Below are 18848 nucleotides of genomic sequence, written 5' to 3'. Positions count from 1 at the left end.
CTTTCCAAATGCACGATAATTGAGATAATTGGCTGATGTGGTTTCTAATTAGGATGGGACAATCAGCTAACCTTTCACTGACAAACCTCATTTATGGAGCTCAAACATGAAGGGGCGCTTGGCATTAGATCTGCTTTTTATAGTAGATTATCCTGTTTCACATCTGCATTCTGTTTGTGCCTGGGCTCCAGAAGACAAAATTATTATTTATTAATATTTATTAAATTTCCATACCACCCTTCATCCAAGGATCACAGCACAGTTTACAATATAATAACAGAAAAATGCACAACATAGTAACAAACAAAAACAATGCCCCCTCCCCAGTTTAAAATGCCATAGATTGCTTAATTAGCCAAAAGTCTGGGAGAAGAGGAATGTTTTTGCCTGGCACCTAAAGGCACCCACCCCTAGTTTGGAAGGATACCATGGTCGATGGTATTGAAAGCCACTGAGAGCTCAAGGAGAATTAACAAGGGCACATTTCCCCTCTTTCTCTCCTGACAAAGGTCACCAAATAGGATGACCAAAGCAGTTTCTGCACTAAAACTGGACCTAAATCCTGATTGAAATGCATCTAGAAAATCAGTTTCCTCCAAGAGGGCCTGCAAAGATTTCCAGCACTTGATCTGATCTCCATCTCCGCCCCCCCCCCCACCTGCTGGACTTGTGGCCTCAAGTGGACTTCCAGACCAGGACCTGCCTGCAGCTGTGCAAGTAGGGCAGGAACCAACACCCTGGGCGGGTAGCCAGCATTGGAAACACCTGCCTGCCTGCCCAAGGTTGGGGCTGCCCCGAAGGAGTTGTCTCTTTGGGGGCTGCCCTTTGGGGGTGGGATGGGGGGTGTTGTTTTATTGGGGGTGGGGTTGTTTTAAATTGTTGTTAAATGTTATATGTTAATTTGGATTTTGTATCTGGATTTCACATTAAACATTTTAAAAAAACTTCCCTATACAGGATTGCCTTCAGACAGCTTGGAGGTCAGATAACTCCATACCCCCCAACATTTCTCCAATAAAAATAAGGACAACCTAAGGAAAAGTGGGACGCAGGTGGCGCTGTGGGTTAAAGCCTCAGCGCCTAGGGCTTGCCGATCGAAAGGTCGGCGGTTCGAATCCCTGCGGCGGGGTGCGCTCCTGCTGCTCGGTCCCAGCGCCTGCCAACCTAGCAGTTCGAAAGCACCTCCAGGTGCAAGTAGATAAATAGGGACCGCTTACCAGCGGGAAGGTAAACGGCGTTTCCGTGTGCAGCTCTGGCTCGCCAGAGCAGCGATGTCACGCTGGCCACGTGACCCGGAAGTGTCTCCGGACCGTGCTGGCCCCTGGCCTCTTAAGTGAGATGGGCGCACAACCCCAGAGTCTGTCAAGACTGGCCCGTACGGGCAGGGGTACCTTTACCTTTACCTTTAAGGAAAAGTGGGACATTGCAGGATCAAATCAGAAACCGGGACGGCTTCTCTAAATCAGGGCCGTCCCTGGAAAACAGGGAGACTTGGAGAGCCTGGTATTTGTGGGCTGCGGTACTGTTATTTAGGGGCTTTGCTGGGGAATGGTTTTGGGGGGTTTTGTATATATTAGTATTGTTAACTGTTTTAATTATTTTTATTATGTACCTTGTCCTTTTTACACCCTGAGACCTATGCGTACAGGGTGGTATATAAATTCAGTAAATAATACTATGGTATAAAGGTGGTTTTCGTTGTTTGACCTTCAGTTGTTCTCAAATATTTTGGGGCCACTCCTCCTTTGGTTCCATAAACTCAATCCCTGTGCCCACTCCCCTATCCTATAAAAAACATGAACTAGAATAGCATGTTGCATGACCCACTAAGGAACATGAAATTCCAAACACTAACAATTGCATATTGATTCAAAATCCAAATAAATCTATTCAGTTGAATTAATTCAAAAAAACTGATGAACTTGCCCCAGTGACACCAGCTTTTCAAAGCCTGGTAGTCATTTATACCTCCAGCCCTCCTGCTACCCCTTTGCCTCTTAGCAGCCCCCTAGGGACACCACTCACCCGTGCAGTTCTGCTCCTACCTACTTAACTAAATGTCTTCAGGGATATTGAAGGAAGAAATGCAGTATAATGGTTAGAGCGTTGGGCTTTGACCTGGGAGACCAGGATTCGAATCCCTGCTCAGCAAGGAAGCTCACTTAAGGTGAACGTGGGCCAGTCGCTGCTTCTTAGCCTTGCCTGTAAACCACCTGGACCTCCTTGAAGAAACCTGTCCTAGCATAGTCTGCAAATTTTTCTTCCCCTAGAAAAGTGGATTCCATGTTTCCACCTCATTCTCAGGGCACTTAAGATTTTTGTTAGCACTTATTCATATTTCCAGAGAGTGCAAGATCACTCTTCCTTTCACACAGTCCAGAGTCCAGGGATGGTCTGCATGGATAGATGAATCAGCCCCTTCCAGTTTCTCACCATTTCTCATTTTCCTAATCTTAAGCCTTCCTTCCCCACATTTCCAAATCAGTTTGGGTTCATTATTATCATTATCACCCTCATCCTCATTAAAAGCACTCATGAAAATTCATCAGCATTTTAGTGCTAACCTCCTGTAATCTACATGCCTTTAAATGCAGATTTGTCTAATATAGCGAAGCTATATTTGTCCAAATAGCAAAGTTATTTCCCCAACTATAATCTTTATGTTCTCAAATGTTATTGTAATGGTTATAAGGGGTTACTTGTGCGTAAGTTGCCGTTACTTTCGGCTAGATTGCCTGGCTAACCATGCCTCGGCGGACAGCCCTTCACTCCGTGGCCGTTCAGTCGCTTGCAGAATCCGTCAGTGGGCGTTTCTTGAACCTCTTCCAGCATAGAAGTTGTTTGACGCCAAGTCTCCGCCTACTCTCCCTGCACGGAACTCTTCTGCGCAAGGAAGGGGTGGGCAGAGGTGTGCCCGTGCTCTCTCCACTAGTTTCGGGCGAAGAGTCTTGGAGACCCTCTCCGAATCCTCCATCTCCCTCCCTTCTCTGCTGGTGTTGCACTGAATTCCTTCCCCTCTGCTGGTCCCCTCTCGTGCATCCCTCGGGAGCCTTGCCTCCACCTCTCACTCCGATGTCAGTTCCCTGACATCCACCTCCCTCCCAGGACCCCCTCCACCCCCGGCCCGATCCTGTGACGTAACTTCATCTCCCTCTTCAGCCGACGATGCAGGGAATCCCTGGAAGGAGCTGCCGTCATCCTCCGAGGACTCAAACCCCGCTTCCCACCTGCTCCGATTTCTTCGCGCGGGACGGGCTTCCCAGTCCGATTCCTCCTCCTCTGACGCTTCTCCTCCTTCCTCTTCGGAATCAGGAAAACCCACAAAATCCTCTTCCTCGTCTGTGGTCCCAAATTGCTCCTCCCAGAATCTCTCTATTGGTTTGGGCTTACCCAGATACCTGCCGTGGAACTCCTCCACAAGATATCCATCATCTATCTCCCCCGCGGGAACCCACGTGTTTTCTGACTCGGGTTCTCCCTCCCAAGTTACCAGGTACTCCACCTGCCGCCCCCGCCACCGTGAATCTAGTTTTTCCATAGCTTGGTTGTGGTGTTCCCTCTCTTCTACCTGCGGGTGTGTGATGCCTTCTCCCTCTCCCCCCCGTAACTCCCGTTCCCCCCTGTACAGTGAGAGTAGGGACCTATGAAACACCGGGTGGATTTTCATGCTGTCTGGCAACTTGAGCCTGAATGCCACGGGGTTCACTTGCTGTGTTACCTCAAAGGGCCCCAGCCATTTTGGCCTTAGCTTCTTGCACCCTCCCTTAAAGGGTAGCCCTTGGGTGGACAACCACACCCGGTCCCCCACCCTTATAGTCTCCCCTTCCCGGCGGCGCTTGTCTGCTTGCCTCTTGTAAACTTCCTTGGCCCTTTCCAAGTTCATCTTAAGTTGCTGGTGCAGGGCCTCCATTTCTTCCACAAACTGTTCTGCCGCAGGCACGCTCCACCCTTCCTCCCCCCTCCCGGGAAAGGCCCTGGGGTGACACCCATAATTAGCCATAAACGGGCTCATTCCTGTGGACACATGCTCAGCGTTATTGTACGCAAATTCAGCCAGCGCTAGTCTCTCTACCCAATCGTTCTGTCTCTTGTTGACGTAGCAGCGTAGGTATTGCTGTAAAATACTGTTCGCTCTCTCTACTTGCCCGTTGGTTTCCGGGTGTATCGCCGTCGAGAATCCCACCTCCACCTGCAATAAGTTCATGAGCCTCCTCCAGAACCGCGAGGTAAATTGTTTCCCGTGATCCGAGATGACCCTCGAAGGAGCTCCATGCAGCCTGAAGATGTGATCAACAAACAACTTGGCCGTTTCCTCTGCCGTTACTGCATGTGAGCAAGCTATGAAGTGGCACATTTTGGTTAGCAGATCCACTACTACCATGACTGCTGTCTTCCCTCTAGACTTGGGCAAATCTGTCATAAAATCCCAGGGTCTTCCCGGTGTGGGTAAGGGTTCCAGCAGCCCTGCAGGGGCAGCCCTCTCCCCTTTAGCCCGTTGGCAGCGGTCGCACCCACGTACATACTCTTGTACATCTTCCCTCACCCTTGGCCACCAGAACTGCCTGGTAACCAGCAACATGGTTTTGTGTTGACCAAAGTGCCCCGCCGTTGGGTTGTCATGAAGCTGTTTGAGCACCCTCTCCCTCAAGGTCTCCCCTGGTACGTACATTGCCCCCTTGTAGTACAGCAGCCCTTCCCTTTCCTCAAAGCCTCCCTGGTTTTCCCTCGCTTCTCGGAGTCCCCTGATTCTTGTTTGAGCGAATTTGTCGTGGCGAATCAGCTCAGTTAGTTCTCATCTCCCAGCCAACGCTCCCCCACACACCCATCGTTCCTCGGGGAACACGTGTCTGACTTCCGGCGGTCCCTCTCCTTCCGTGTACTCCGACTTCCTGGACAGCGCGTCTGCCCTTACATTCTCTTCTCCCGGCACGTACCGGATCTCGAAGAAGAACTTGGAGAACTCCTGTGCCCATCGAATCTGTCTCTGGTTGAGAACTCGAGCCGTTCTCCAGTATTCCAAGTTCTTGTGGTCTGTGCACACCTGGATCTTGTGCTGGGCCCCTATTAGCAGATGTCTCCATTGCCGAAAGGCTGCGTAAAATGCAAGCAGTTCACGATCATACACCGTGTAGTTTTGTTCCGACTTGCTCAGCTTCCGCGAAAAAAAAGCGCACGGTCTCCAGCTTTGCTGGGCTCCCCCAGCTGCAACAACACCGCTCCGATGGCCCGATCCGATGCGTCTCCAGCCTCATTGGCTTCTGCAGATCCACGTGCAGGAGTTGCTCCTCCGAAGCAAACGCCTTCTTCAGTCTTTTGAAGGATTGTTGGGCACTTTCTGTCCAAACGAACTTCCTTTTGCTACTGAGGCAATCCGTGATGGGTGCGGTCAAGTGGGCGAAGTTTTTGATGAACTTCAGGTAAAAGTTGCTGAACACGAGGAACCTCTGCACATCCTTCCGTGTTTTGGGGGTCTTCCAGTCCAGCACCGCCTGCACCTTGCTGGGGTCCATAGCTAGGCCCCTGTCCGACAACTTGTACCCCAGAAATTCAACTTCCCTGGAGTGAAATTGGCACTTCTCCAGCTTGACCCACAACTGGTGCTTCTGCAGTCTCTGTAGCACTTCCCTGACATCCTTGACATGCTGTTTCTCATTGTCCAAATAGATTAGGACATCGTCCAGAAATGCTACGCAGTTCTTGTACAGCATAGAATCATAGAATCATAGAATCATAGAGTTGGAAGAGACCACAAGGGCCATCGAGTCCAACCCCCTGCCAAGCAGGAAACACCATCAGAGCACTCCTGACATATGGTTGTCAAGCCTCTGCTTAAAGACCTCCAAAGAAGGAGACACCACCACACTCCTTGGCAGCAAATTCCACTGTCAAACAGCTCTTACTGTCAGGAAGTTCTTCCTAATGTTTAGGTGGAATCTTCTTTCTTGTAGTTTAGAGCCATTGCTCCGTGTCCGCTTCTCTGGAGCAGCAGAAAACAACCTTTCTCCCTCCTCTATGTGACATCCTTTTATATATTTGAACATGGCTATCATATCACCCCTTAACCTCCTCTTCTCCAGGCTAAACATGCCCAGCTCCCTTAGCCCTTCCTCATAAGGCATCATTTCCAGGCCTTTGACCATTTTGGTTGCCCTCCTCTGGACACGTTCCAGTTTGTCAGTGTCCTTCTTGAACTGTGGTGCCCAGAACTGGACACAGTACTCCAGGTGAGGTCTGACCAGAGCAGAATACAGTGGCACTATTACTTCCCTTGATCTAGATGCTATACTCCTATTGATGCAGCCCAGAATTGCATTGGCTTTTTTAGCTGCCGCGTCACACTGTTGGCTCATGTCAAGTTTGTGGTCAACCAAGACTCCTAGATCCTTTTCACATGTACTGCTCTCAAGCCAGGTGTCACCCATCTTGTATTTGTGCCTCTCATTTTTTTTGCCCAAGTGCAATACTTTACATTTCTCCCTGTTAAAATTCATCTTGTTTGTTTTGGCCCAGTTCTCTAATCTGTCAAGGTCGTTTTGAAGTGTGATCCTGTCCTCTGGGGTGTTAGCCACCTCTCCCAGTTTGGTGTCATCTGCAAATTTGATCAGGATGCCCTTGAGTCCATCATCCAAGTTGTTGATAAAGATGTTGAATAAGACCGGGCCCAAGACAGAACCCTGTGGCACCCCACTAGTCACTCTTCTCCAGGATGAAGAGGAACCATTGATGAGCACCCTTTGGGTTTGGTCAGTCAGCCAATTACAAATCCACTGAGTGGTAGCATAGTCACGACCACATTTTACCAGCTTCTTTACAAGAATATCATGGGGCACCTTGTCAAATGCCTTGCTGAAATCAAGGTAGGCTACATCCACTGCGTTCCCTTCATCTACCAGGCTTGTAATTCTGTCAAAAAACGAGATCAGGTTAGTCTGACATGACTTATTTTTCAGAAATCCATGCTGACTATTGGTGATCACAGCATTCCTTTCTAGGTGCTCACAGACTGTTTGCTTAATGATCTGCTCCAGAATCTTCCCTGGTATTGATGTCAGACTGACTGGGCGGTAATTATTTGGGTCCTCTCTTTTCCCCTTTTTGAAAATAGGGACAACATTTGCCCTCCTCCAGTCTGCCGGGACTTCGCCTGTTCTCCAGGAATTCTCAAAGATGACTGCCAGTGGTTCTGAGATCACATCTGCCAGTTCTTTTAATACTCTTGGATGCAGTTCATCTGGCCCTGGAGACTTGAATACATCTAAACTAGCCAAGTATTCTTGTACTATCTCCTTAGTTATTCTGGGCTGTGTTTCCTCTGCTGAATCATTTGCTCCAAATTCTTCAGGTCGGGCATTGTTTTCTTTATCGGAGAAGACTGAGGCAAAGAAGGCATTGAGGAGTTCAGCCCTTTCTGTGTCCCCTGTTTGCATTTCACCATCTTCTCCTCTGAGTGACCCCACTGTTTCTTTGTTCTTCCTTTTGCTACGAACATACCCATAAAAGCCTTTTTTGTTGCTTTTAACCTCTCTAGCAAGCCTGAGTTCATTCTGTGCTTTAGCTTTTCTGACTTTGCGTCTACACGTGCTGGCTATTTGTTTGAATTCCTCTTTGGTGGTTTCCCCCCTTTTCCATTTTTTGTACACATCCTTTTTTAATCTTAACTCAGTTAAAAGTTCTTTAGATAGCCACCCTGGCTTCTTTAGGCACCTTCCATGTTTCCGTCTCATTGGTATTGCCTGAAGTTGTGCTTTTACTATCTCCCTCTTAACAAACTCCCAGCCATCATGAACTCCCTTTCCTTTTAGTATTACTGTCCATGGGATCTCACCCAGCACTTCCCTAAGCTTTATGAAGTCGGCTTTCTTAAAGTCAAGAAATTGAGTCCTAGTATGCTTGGCTGCTCCTTTCCGCTGTATAGTAAACTTCAGAAGAGCATGATCACTCACGCCTAATGATCCTTCCACTTCTACCCCACTAACCAGGTCATCAACATTGGTTAGGACCAGATCTAAAATGGCTGTTCCTCTTGTTGCTTCTCCCACTTTCTGGACAATGAAGTTGTCTGCAAGGCCAGTGAGGAATCTGTTTGACCTTATGCTCTTGGCTGAGTTTGACATCCAGCAAATATCCGGGTAATTGAAGTCCCCCATTACTACTATCTCCCTTCCTTTTGCATGCTTGGCCATCTGTTCAAGGAAGGCATCATCTATGTCCTCCGTTTGGCTTGGGGATCTATAGTAAACTCCCACAACAGGGAACCCAACACGTGGTGCATGAAGGCTTGAAAACAGGCGGAGCCTGACTGTAATCCAAATGACATGACTAAGTACTCAAAGGCCCCCAGGGTGGTGAACATGGTGGTTTTCCATTCGTCCCCCTCCCTCATCCTAATCAAATTGTACGCTCCCCTGAGGTCCAGCTTGGTGAAGATTTTCCCCTTCCTCAGCCGTGTTAAAATGTCATCAATTCTGGGCATTGGGAAGGTCACGGGTTCCGATACAAGGTTTAACGCCCTATAATCTACGACCAATCTGGGCTGATTAGTGTTCTTTTTGTCCACAAAGAACACCGGACTGCCCCCCACTGTCTTAGATTCTCTTATGAAACCTCTTTTCAGGTTCTTGTCAACAAAGTCCCGCAACTCCTGCATCTCCCGGTCCGACATGGCATACAGCTTACCCACCAGCAGCTGAGCCCCTGGGAGTAAGTTGATTTGGCAGTCAAAGGGCCTATGTGGTGGCAGCCTGTCCGCCTCCCTCTCGCTGAAGACCTCCTGCAGGTCAGCGTACTGTGGCAGCACCTCTCCTCTTGGCTCCACTGTCATTCCAGCCACTCTGGCCACCCTCAGCCTTGGCTTCCCCCCCCCAGACAGTGTTCCAAACAGTGAGCTGACCCAAAGGTGACCATCCGCTGATGCCAAGCCACTACTGGATCATGTAGTGCTAGCCAGCTCATGCCTAATATTATTGGGGGTCCCGCCAGTGTGGCCACGTGAAAGGCAATGGTTTCCGTGTGCCTGGAAACCCTCATTCTCATTGGTGGGGTTTGATGCGTCACCTCCCCTCCCAGCAGTTCCCTGCCATCTATCATTGTGACTTGGAGGGGGAAATCCAGGGGCAGTAGGTGGAGTTGGTGCTCTAGAGCGAAGTCCTTGCTGAAGAAATTGCAGGAGCTGCCTGAATCCAGCAGTCCCTTCACCTTGACTGGGTGTCCATTTGGGAGTTCTAGCACCACCTCTATGGCTATTGACGCCTTGGGGGGGTCTGGTTGGGGCACTTCAATTAGTTGCTGGCCTGGCTGCTGTGCCCGCTGATTGGCAGCCAAGCGTTGGCATTTCCCTGCACCTTCTCCTCTTCCCCCTCCTCCTCACCACCAGCGGCTCCCACCATCCCTTGCCAAGCCTTTCTTTGTGGACAGGCCTTGGCAAAATGTCCTGGCTGTTGGCAGAGGAAACACTTCTTGGTGCCTTTGAAATCCTTTCCCTCCCTCTTGCGTCCTCCGCTGGCGTTTGAAACCTCTCTCTCGCGCGCGCCATCGATTTCCATTGGCTCAATGGACTGGGAAGGCTGCCTTGGCATCTCAGGAATGCGGTAGTCAAGGTAACGCTCTCCTCTCCCCTCCCGCTTCTCCAAAGCACGCGCTTCCTGTCTCACTCCTATCGCAAGCACAGCTTTGGTCAATTCGTCCATCGATTGCGGGCGGGGCATGCGGGAGAGCTCGTCCTTCACGGCTGGGGACAACACCTCTTCAAACAGCATTTGTATAGGTGGAGAATCTAGGTCCCACTCCAGCCGGTGTATTAACATCGCAAAGCGAGACCAGTAGTCTCTAACTGATAGGTTCCCCTGCTTGCACCCCATTAGTTCCCGTCTGGTCACACTCTGTTCCACTTGGCTGGAATACATCGTGTCCAAAGCCTGAAAGAACTTCCGAAGGTCCTTCAAGGCAGCATTCTGCATAGCCATTAGGGGCCTGACCCATTCACGTGCCGCATCCTGCAGATGCCCCACGATATATGCCACCCTCTCTGCGTCATCAGCAAAGTCATCGTGCTACAGTTCCAAAGCGTACTCTATTTCCGTTCGGAACGCGTTATAGTCCTGGGGCTTCCCCCCAAACTTGTGTACCAGTCCTGGCACCTTCCTTGCCACGGGGGTGGGTCTGACCTGCGCATCCTGAGCTCGCCTTTCATCCAGCCGCGCTGTCAGCAGAGCCACACGCTGTTCCAAATCTCGGTTCCTCTCCACCAGATTCTGCACACCTGCAGCTTGCTCCGCGGCGCCGGCACCTCCAGTCTGACTCATGGTCTCCTGCCTGTGCACAAGTAACGTCTGTTATGTAGTGAAGTTTCACCCTGGGCCAGCAGGGGGATACTGTATATAGTTTTCACTCAGGTCTGTAGATAGTTTTCACTCAGGTCCACGTCAGTTATTTTAGGGGGGAAACTCTGGGTTGTTATTGCTACAATGTTGACAGCCGGCTGCCTATAAAAGCAGGCCGGCTGAGCTGTTTGCTAGTCAGTTCTATTCCAGCTTACAAAATAAACAGCTGCTTTGGAGAGATCGCTGTGTCGTCTGCTATGTCAACCCACAACTTAACACTGGCGACGAGGATGGGATCGATGGACATCAGAGCACAGCCAGATGCGGCCAGCCTCTGAACTGAGCTGAATCACTGAGCTGAATCACAGAGCGAAATCACTGGACAGAACCAATTCAGAACTGACTGTTCTGGCTAGAGCACTGTGTTCCATCCATCGCCCTTCACGCCGGCATCAGAATCATGGCTTCACTTGTGCCTCTACCACCGTTTGCGCCAGCCTCTGAATCATGGAACTCCTACCTCGCTCGGTCCGACTGCTACCTCCAAGCCAACGAGCTGATACAAGTATCACAGGAGCGGAAGCGGGGCCTATTCCTCAGCCTCTGTGGGCCTGAGGTGTTTGAGACGGCCCGAGCATTGGTTGCGCCTGAAGCAGTTCAGGCAACAACGTGGGACACGATCCAAGAGAAGCTCCGCAACCACTATGCACCAAAGCTGTCCAAGATTGCTGCCCGCCATGCGTTCTACCACCGGAACCAGGCAGAGGGGGAGTCAATCAACAACTACACCACCGCCCTGTGACAGGCTGCAATGCACTGCAAGTTCCGAGACTTAGACGATGTCCTGATGGATCGAATCGTCTGCGGGGTCCGGGACATCCATCTGCAACGGTGTCTCCTCGCCAAGCCAGACCTCACGCTACAGAAAGCCATTGAGGAGGCTGTGGCCTCAGAAGCTGCTGAACGCTCCGCCCAGGAAATCTGCAAGTCCAGCAGCCCGCGTCTTGATAGGAAGCCAGTTCCGGTGCATCATGAAGAGGCCAGCAGTGATGAGGCATCCTCCAGTGAAGACGATGACGTCCAACAGAAGTCCAAGGGCCAACCAGAATGTGCCGGCTGTGGAGGCAACCATTCCCGTGCCAAGTGTCGATTCAGAGACGCCATCTGTAGGAAGTGTTCCAGAAGGGGCCACATCGCTAAGGTCTGCCGATCGGCTCCGTCTGACACCCCCCCTTCACCGACTCGCAAGTCCATTCTTCACTCCAGTCTGCCAAGGAAAGTTGTTTCGCTCTCACCAACTGCCACTGCCCGTCTGGAACCACGATTGGCCAAACCGACTCAACTACGCAACGCAAGCTGAACGTCACAGTGCTCATTGAAGGAGCTCCATGTGACATGGAGATCAACACCGGGTCTGCCCTGTCCATCGTGTCTTGGAGCACCATCAAAAGACTGGTACCCAGAGTGTCCAAAAGGCAACTCGACTCTCACCGTGTACACCTGAGAGACTACCAGGGAAATGACATTCCCGTGGTAGGCGTTGGCCAGTTCCGGATCGCCTTCAAGGATTTTTCGGGCCTGCTCCGGTTGGTGGTGGTCGAAGGTCAGCGGCCAAGCCTCCTAGGGCTAGACTGGTTTGATGCCCTCGGCCTGGAAGTCACCGGCATCAACTGCATCTCTAACGCAGAGACTGAGGGTCTGGTCAAAGACTTTGCCGAGATTTTTGACGGCACCTTGGGGCAATATACAGGTACGCCCATCTCCTTTAGACTTGATCCACAAGTTGCCCCCATCAAGCTAAAGCCACGCCGGGTTCCCTTTGCTCTCAAGGCTAAGGTGGACGAACAACTGGACAAACTGATCACCCAAGGAGTTTTGGAGCCGGTTGACCACGCCAAGTGGGAAACCCCCATCATCACGCCTGTCAAGCCAGATGGGTCGGTGAGAATCTGCACTGACTACAAGTGCACGATCAACAAGGCACTTCAGCAGCACGCTTATCCGGTTCCTGTTGTCCAACACCTGCTGCATTCCCTGGGTGAGGGTAAGGTCTTCGCTAAGCTGGACCTTGCCCAAGCCTATCAACAACTGCCCATTGATGATGCCACTGCTGAAGCCCAGACGATCGTCACCCACCGAGGGGCATTCCGTTGCCACCGGTTGCAGTTCGGGGTGAGTGTGGCTCCTGGCATCTTCCAAAGCCTTATGGAGCGTCTCCTGCAAGGGCTTCCGGGCGTGGTACCATATTTTGATGACGTCTTGGTGTCTGCAGACTCACACCAGCAGCTGTTCAAGCGCCTCCGTGCCGTGTTGACCAGGTTCCAAGAGGCCGGGCTCAAGGTAAAGAGGGAGAAGTGCCAGATCGCCGTTCCACAGGTAGACTTCCTGGGCTATCTTATCTACGCCTCCAGCCTCCACCCGACCACATCCAAGATCCGCGCTATCCAGCAGGCCCCCATCCCAAAGAACAAGACGGAGTTGCAGGCGTTCCTGGGGCTGCTGAACTTTTATAACAGTGGCTGAGCCTCTTCACCGACTCCTTAGCACAAAGACGCCTTGGGCCTGGGGTCATCGGGAGACGGCAGCCTTCAACGCGGTCAAGGCTCTCCTTTCATCAGACCGTGTGCTGGTACAGTACAGTGAATCCAGGCCGCTGGTCCTTGCCTGCGACACCTCACCTTTTGGCATCGGTGCTGTCCTTAGTCACCATTTTCCAGACGGAAGAGAAGCACCGCTCGCCTACTTTTCCAGGACGCTATCTCCGACGGAACGGAATTACAGCCAGCTCGACAAGGAGGCACTGGCACTTGTGGCTGGAGTGAAGAGGTTCCATGAATACCTCTATGGCAGGACTTTTGACCTCATCACTGACCACAAGCCGCTCCTGGGCCTCCTCGCCGGTGATCGTCCAACTCCACCGGTCCTCTCGCCACGCATGCTGCGATGGACTGTTTTCCTGGCTGCCTACCACTACCGGCTCATCCATCGCCCGGGGAAATCGATGGGCCATGCCGACGCCCTCAGCCGTTGCCCTCTTCCAGCATTTGTGGAAGACCCGGCTCCAGCTTCATCGCTCCTCCTGATTGAGGATCTTCCGGCAGCACCTGTATCGGCTGCCACTGTGGCCTCCGCGTCTGCCCAGGATCGCACCATCAGCCGGGTGCTCAACTGGGTGTGGAGGGGGTGGCCACAAGGGCCTTTTGCATCGGAGTTCCAGCCCTTCACAATCAGACAACATGAACTCTCGGCTCATCGCGGCTGTCTGCTGTGGGGAGACCGCGTCGTGATTCCCCAGGGACTCCGTCAGCGCGTCCTGGAGGCTCTGCACGTTGGCCACCCGGGAATTGTCAAAATGAAGGCGTAGGCTCAGTGTTACATCTGGTGGCCTAATATGGACGATGCCATCACTGCCTGGGTGTCCGCCTGTCAAGCATGCCAAGAGTCGAGGCCTGCACCACCGGCAAGTAAGGGACACACCTGGGAAACGCCAAAGACACCCTGGTCAAGGGTGCACATCAATCTGGCTGGCCCCTTTCACAGCCGGACCTTTATGGTAGTGGTGGACGCCTATTCCAAATGGCTGGAGGTGGCCCTGATGCCCTCCACCACTACCGAGGCTGTCATCCGGGTGCTGCGAGGCCTGTTTGCAACGCATGGGTGTCTTGATGTCCTTGTCTCCGACAACTGACCGCAGTTCACGTCAGGCAGGTTTGAGCAGTATCTTTTGGGACTGGGCATCCGCCATGCCCTAACGGCACCCTTTCATCCATCCAGCAACGGACAAGCGGAGAGAATGGTGCGCTCAGCAAAAGAGGCACTGGTGCGCCTGGATCGGGGAGACTGGCATGAGCGGGTCGCTGAATACTTGTTCGTGCAACACATCACCCCTCATGCGGCCACAGGGCGAAGTCCTGCTGAACTGCTTATGGGCCGCCGCCTCAGGTCACCGCTCGACCGGCTGCACCCGGACTTTGCCGTGGCTGAACCCCCAGGCTGTGCCAACGCGCCACGGTCATTTGTCCCAGGAAACCAGGTCTTTGCCCGGAACTATGTGGGGGACATTCCTTGGGTGCCAGCCACAGTAGTGGGAGTCCCTGGACCTCGCTCGTACCAGGTGGCACTCGAAGACGGACGCTTGTGGCGCCGGCACATAGACCAGCTTAGGCGCAGGGTTGGGGACTTGGACACTACCGTGGTGCCCCCAACTGCGCCTGTGGCTCCAGAAGAGACACTTACAGATGGCGAGGCTCCACCTACACCTCCCTCGCAAACTGCCAGCATGGAGCCGAACCAAGCCACTTCAGAGGGTCTGCCAGACTTACCACAGACTCAAACCACTCCACCTGCGGAGGCTCCACCCACAGCAGCGGATCCAGGGAATTTGGTTTCAACACCACCTAGGGTCGCACTACAGCCTCAGCAAGAACTGTGTGGCCCTCCGGACTTGGCTACCAGTCCCCGGCGGTCTGGCAGAGTTTCCAAGTGCCCAACTTATTTAAAGGACTATGTTGTTGGACATGTATCACTGTTGGTCTAAGTATGGGAAATGTAACCGATATGCTTTTGTGCCTAATTGAACCATTACGTGTAGTGCTGTATATAAGGAAACCATTACGATTGTAACTAACGCCTTATCTCCGTGGGGAGGGGTGTTATGTAGTGAAGTTTCACCCTGGGCCAGCAGGGGGATACTGTATATAGTTTTCACTCAGGTCTGTAGATAGTTTTCACTCAGGTCCACGTCAGTTATTTTAGGGGGGAAACTCTGGGTTGTTATTGCTACAATGTTGACAGCCGGCTGCCTATAAAAGCAGGCCGGCTGAGCTGTTTGCTAGTCAGTTCTATTCCAGCTTACAAAATAAACAGCTGCTTTGGAGAGATCGCTGTGTCGTCTGCTATGTCAACCCACAACTTAACAACGTCAGTGACTGACGGATTGCTGTAATGGTTATAAGGGGTTACTTGTGCGTAAGTTGCCGTTACTTTCGGCTAGATTGCCTGGCTAACCATGCCTCGGCTGACAGCCCTTCACTCCGTGGCCGTTCAGTCGCTTGCAGAATCAGTCAGTGGGCGTTTCTTGAACCTCTTCCAGCATAGAAGTTGTTTGACGCCAAGTCTCCGCCTACTCTCCCTGCGCGGAACTCTTCTGTGCATGTTCCTGGATGAAAGCCTCAATGAACACGGTGGGACTTAGCCCCTGAGTAAACATGCATAGGATTGTGTTGCGAATCTGGAAACGAGAGGAGGCAATTTGTTCTTTTTCGTTTTCTCTCTCTTTCTCTCTGTGTGGTTATTTATGACATCAAATGGGGGGGGTTAATAATGAAAATAAAACAAACAAACAGAAAATAAGAATGGGGGAAATGTGCTTTGCAAACAAAAGGGGGAAACTGGGGCATTTGGGTGATGTTCTTTTCCACAGATGTCCCCTGAATGTGTTTTGTGACCAGTGAACCATATGCAAGATCAGAGTAGGATGTTGCACATTGGAAAAGAGAGAGGCGAGTCACCTTCCTTCCTCCCCTCCCCTCCTCCTTGCCTGCAACCTTCCAGTCAATTTTGGGAAGTCTCAAGACACAGCATTAAGGGTAGTCAGTTCTGTTTAAACATAGACAGTGTCCTTTATGTTCCCCCAGCCCTGAAGGAGGCAGCAGAATGGTCCCATTTCCTCATGGATTTGTTTTAGGAATACTGGGGTCACTTCTTTCCTTACGGGAAGAGGAGATGGGAAGGTGGGGGCAGGGGCATTACCATATTTGGCATCATCTGAGCCAAATGAAAAAGTAGGGTCTGCCTCCCTCGCTCTGAGATTTCTTCTCCCCCAATTTAGTTTCTGTTGCGCCATTTTTAACAGATGAACAAAGTATTCCTGATGTATAAAATATATGCAGAAATAATCCAATTTATTTATTTATTATTATCACCTTTACAAGATCACACATAAGAAGATTCGCAGATTCTGGGCGGGGTCGGCTAACGCTTTCTCTGGTGCTTTGAGCGCAGGGCCCCCTGCTCTGGCTGATGCCCCAAATGCAAAACCTAATGATGCGGTGACATTTTAATGAGTGTCTAATAGACCATATGAAGCATGAGTGTGGCTATGCTCTTCCTTCCTCTCCCATCGGGTTACATTTCACCCATTGTCACGTAGGGAGACCCACCGTCAATTTAATTTGGCAGCTAAATTTACAACAGCCATTTGCTTTCCAGATGTATAATTTATTTGTGTCACAGGCTATTTATTAAAATTCTCCTCCAGAAACCCCACCCCCATCAGCCTTTGCACCTTAATAACTTACACATGCTGTTTTCTTCTGACTCTGCCTCCCCTTCCTGCACGCACGCACACGGGCACACAGCCATCTTAGGCAATTCCAGGACGGTCAGTCAATAGACACAGGGGGATACTTGGGGTCCCATTATTGGCCACTGATTTGGATGGATGATGGAGTGTCCCTGGCTCCATCTGTACATATGCTCCTTTCCTTTGTCTTTGAGACACTTTTGGGAAGATGGATGAGATCCATCTGTGGAGGAAAAGGATGGCCTGAGGGGATTCAGGTGAATAAAGAATGGCAGGGAAGGGATAATTTGTGGAAAGCAGAGTGTTCCTAGGGAAAGTGGAAGGGAGGCCATTTGGTGGCCCTCAGAGAGACCAGTATCCAACAGTGGGCATCTTGATAAAGATATAGCTAAAAATTAGATAAATGTCCTCACGCTCCTGAAGAATGGCTCAATGCATTGATTAGAGGTGGGGGGAGTAGTGAGAAAGGAACTTGATCCAGTTCACATATAAAAGCAAATCAACCTAATTTGCACCTTCCCAAACAAAATCCTGCAAAATCTGCACTTTTGCAATGCCTTTCTCCAGCCAAGTAATGAGTATAAAAATGCATATACTAGGGGTAAAAGTGGGCCCTTTTAGTGAAAATAATAGAGAGACAATCATTATATTAGGGGACATATAACTGTTAGGTACTGTTATAACTGTTATAACTGTTAGGGACGCAGGTGGTGCTGTGGGTAAAACTACAGTGCCTAGGACTTGCCGATCGTATGGTCGGCGGTTCGAATCCCCGCGGCGGGGTGAGCTCCCGTTGCTCGGTCCCTGCTTCTGCCCACCTAGCAGTTCGAAAGCACCCCTAAGTGCAAGTAGATAAATAGGTACCACTTTATAGCGGGAAGGTAAACGGCGTTTCCATGTGCTGCGCTGGTGCTGGCTCACCAGAGCAGCTTCGTCACGCGGGCCACGTGACCCGGAAGTGTCTTCGGACGGTGCCGGCTCCCGGCCTCTTGAGCGAGATGAGCGCGCAACCCTAGAGTCGGACACGACTGGCCCGTACGGGCAGGGGTACCTTTACCTTTACTAACTGTTAGGTAAATATGCTTTGCAAAAATACATATAGTAGGCAGAACTGCATACAAAAACCTGCAATCAGGAGAAATTTGCACTAAAATGATGATGAATTTTCAAGTGAACTTAAAAAAGCTCATGTGGAAATGTGAACCAAACTTAAGATTTCAAACATGAGAAACAGAGAGAACGCAAAATTGACAGCTTTACTCATTTCTAGTGTTGGTGCAGGGAGAAAGCAGCTCTCTGTGCCAAAACTTCCAAGGGGGAGGAGCGGTTCCATCCTTGATTGACAACACAATGGTATCAACCGCTATGGCTAAAGTTTCTTTCTTTCTTTCTTTCTTTCTTTCTTTCTTTCTTTCTTTCTTTCTTTTCATACTTACTACCCACAGATCTTGAAGAGGTTTACAATAAGGAAAATCTAAGTATGTTATAAAAAATGCTCTTCAAGGGCAGCCCCAGGAAGAGTGCACTGTAGTAATCTAGCTGGGAAGAAAACCTAAGAGAAAACAAGCTTCTGCAAGTCATTAGCACTGGGAGGTTGTTTGGACAGTTGCTGCTGCATTGGTCCAAAGAAAGGAGAGGCCTGTAACACTGTGGAACAGAGCATGGAGATTTGGCTGTGGGTCAGCAACTAACATTTCCCCTCTGTCATGGATCCAGGCCTGATTGGCACATGTTTCTTGCCTGCTGACTTCATTACTGCCTTTTCCTGTGCGTTGCTCTGCTCTATCCCAGCCACCGCCACCATCATCTCTGCATATATTCTGACTTTCAGAGGATGTCCTATTTAATTAATGGTAATTTCACAGTCAACGGCTTTTGCGTTCTGCATGAACAGGGATAAGCATTGCCAGGCCATTGGGGGGGGGGGGCGCTCTTTCATTATGGTCAATAAGGACATTCATTAGTCATGGAATCATGATTCTATCATCAGATGCTAGGCCTTTGATGCTTGCTTCATATTATGCTCAAGCAAACCCTCTCTTTGTGAAATTCATTTCCCTCTCCACCCAAATCTGTTAGCAATGTTTAGAAAACCAATTAGAGCCATCTTTGTTCTTCTCTCATGCTGCATTACAACTATTTGGCTCAAAGAGGCAGTAAATCTTGACTTGTTGATGAAATGTCCATGCAAAATGCTCTGGTATTTTCTGGGACCTCATATAAGG

This window comes from Podarcis cretensis, assembly GCF_951804945.1.
Source record: "Podarcis cretensis genome assembly, chromosome: 14".
NCBI classification, from domain to species: Eukaryota; Metazoa; Chordata; class Lepidosauria; order Squamata; family Lacertidae; genus Podarcis; species Podarcis cretensis.
This window is presented reverse-complemented; position numbering follows the sequence as displayed.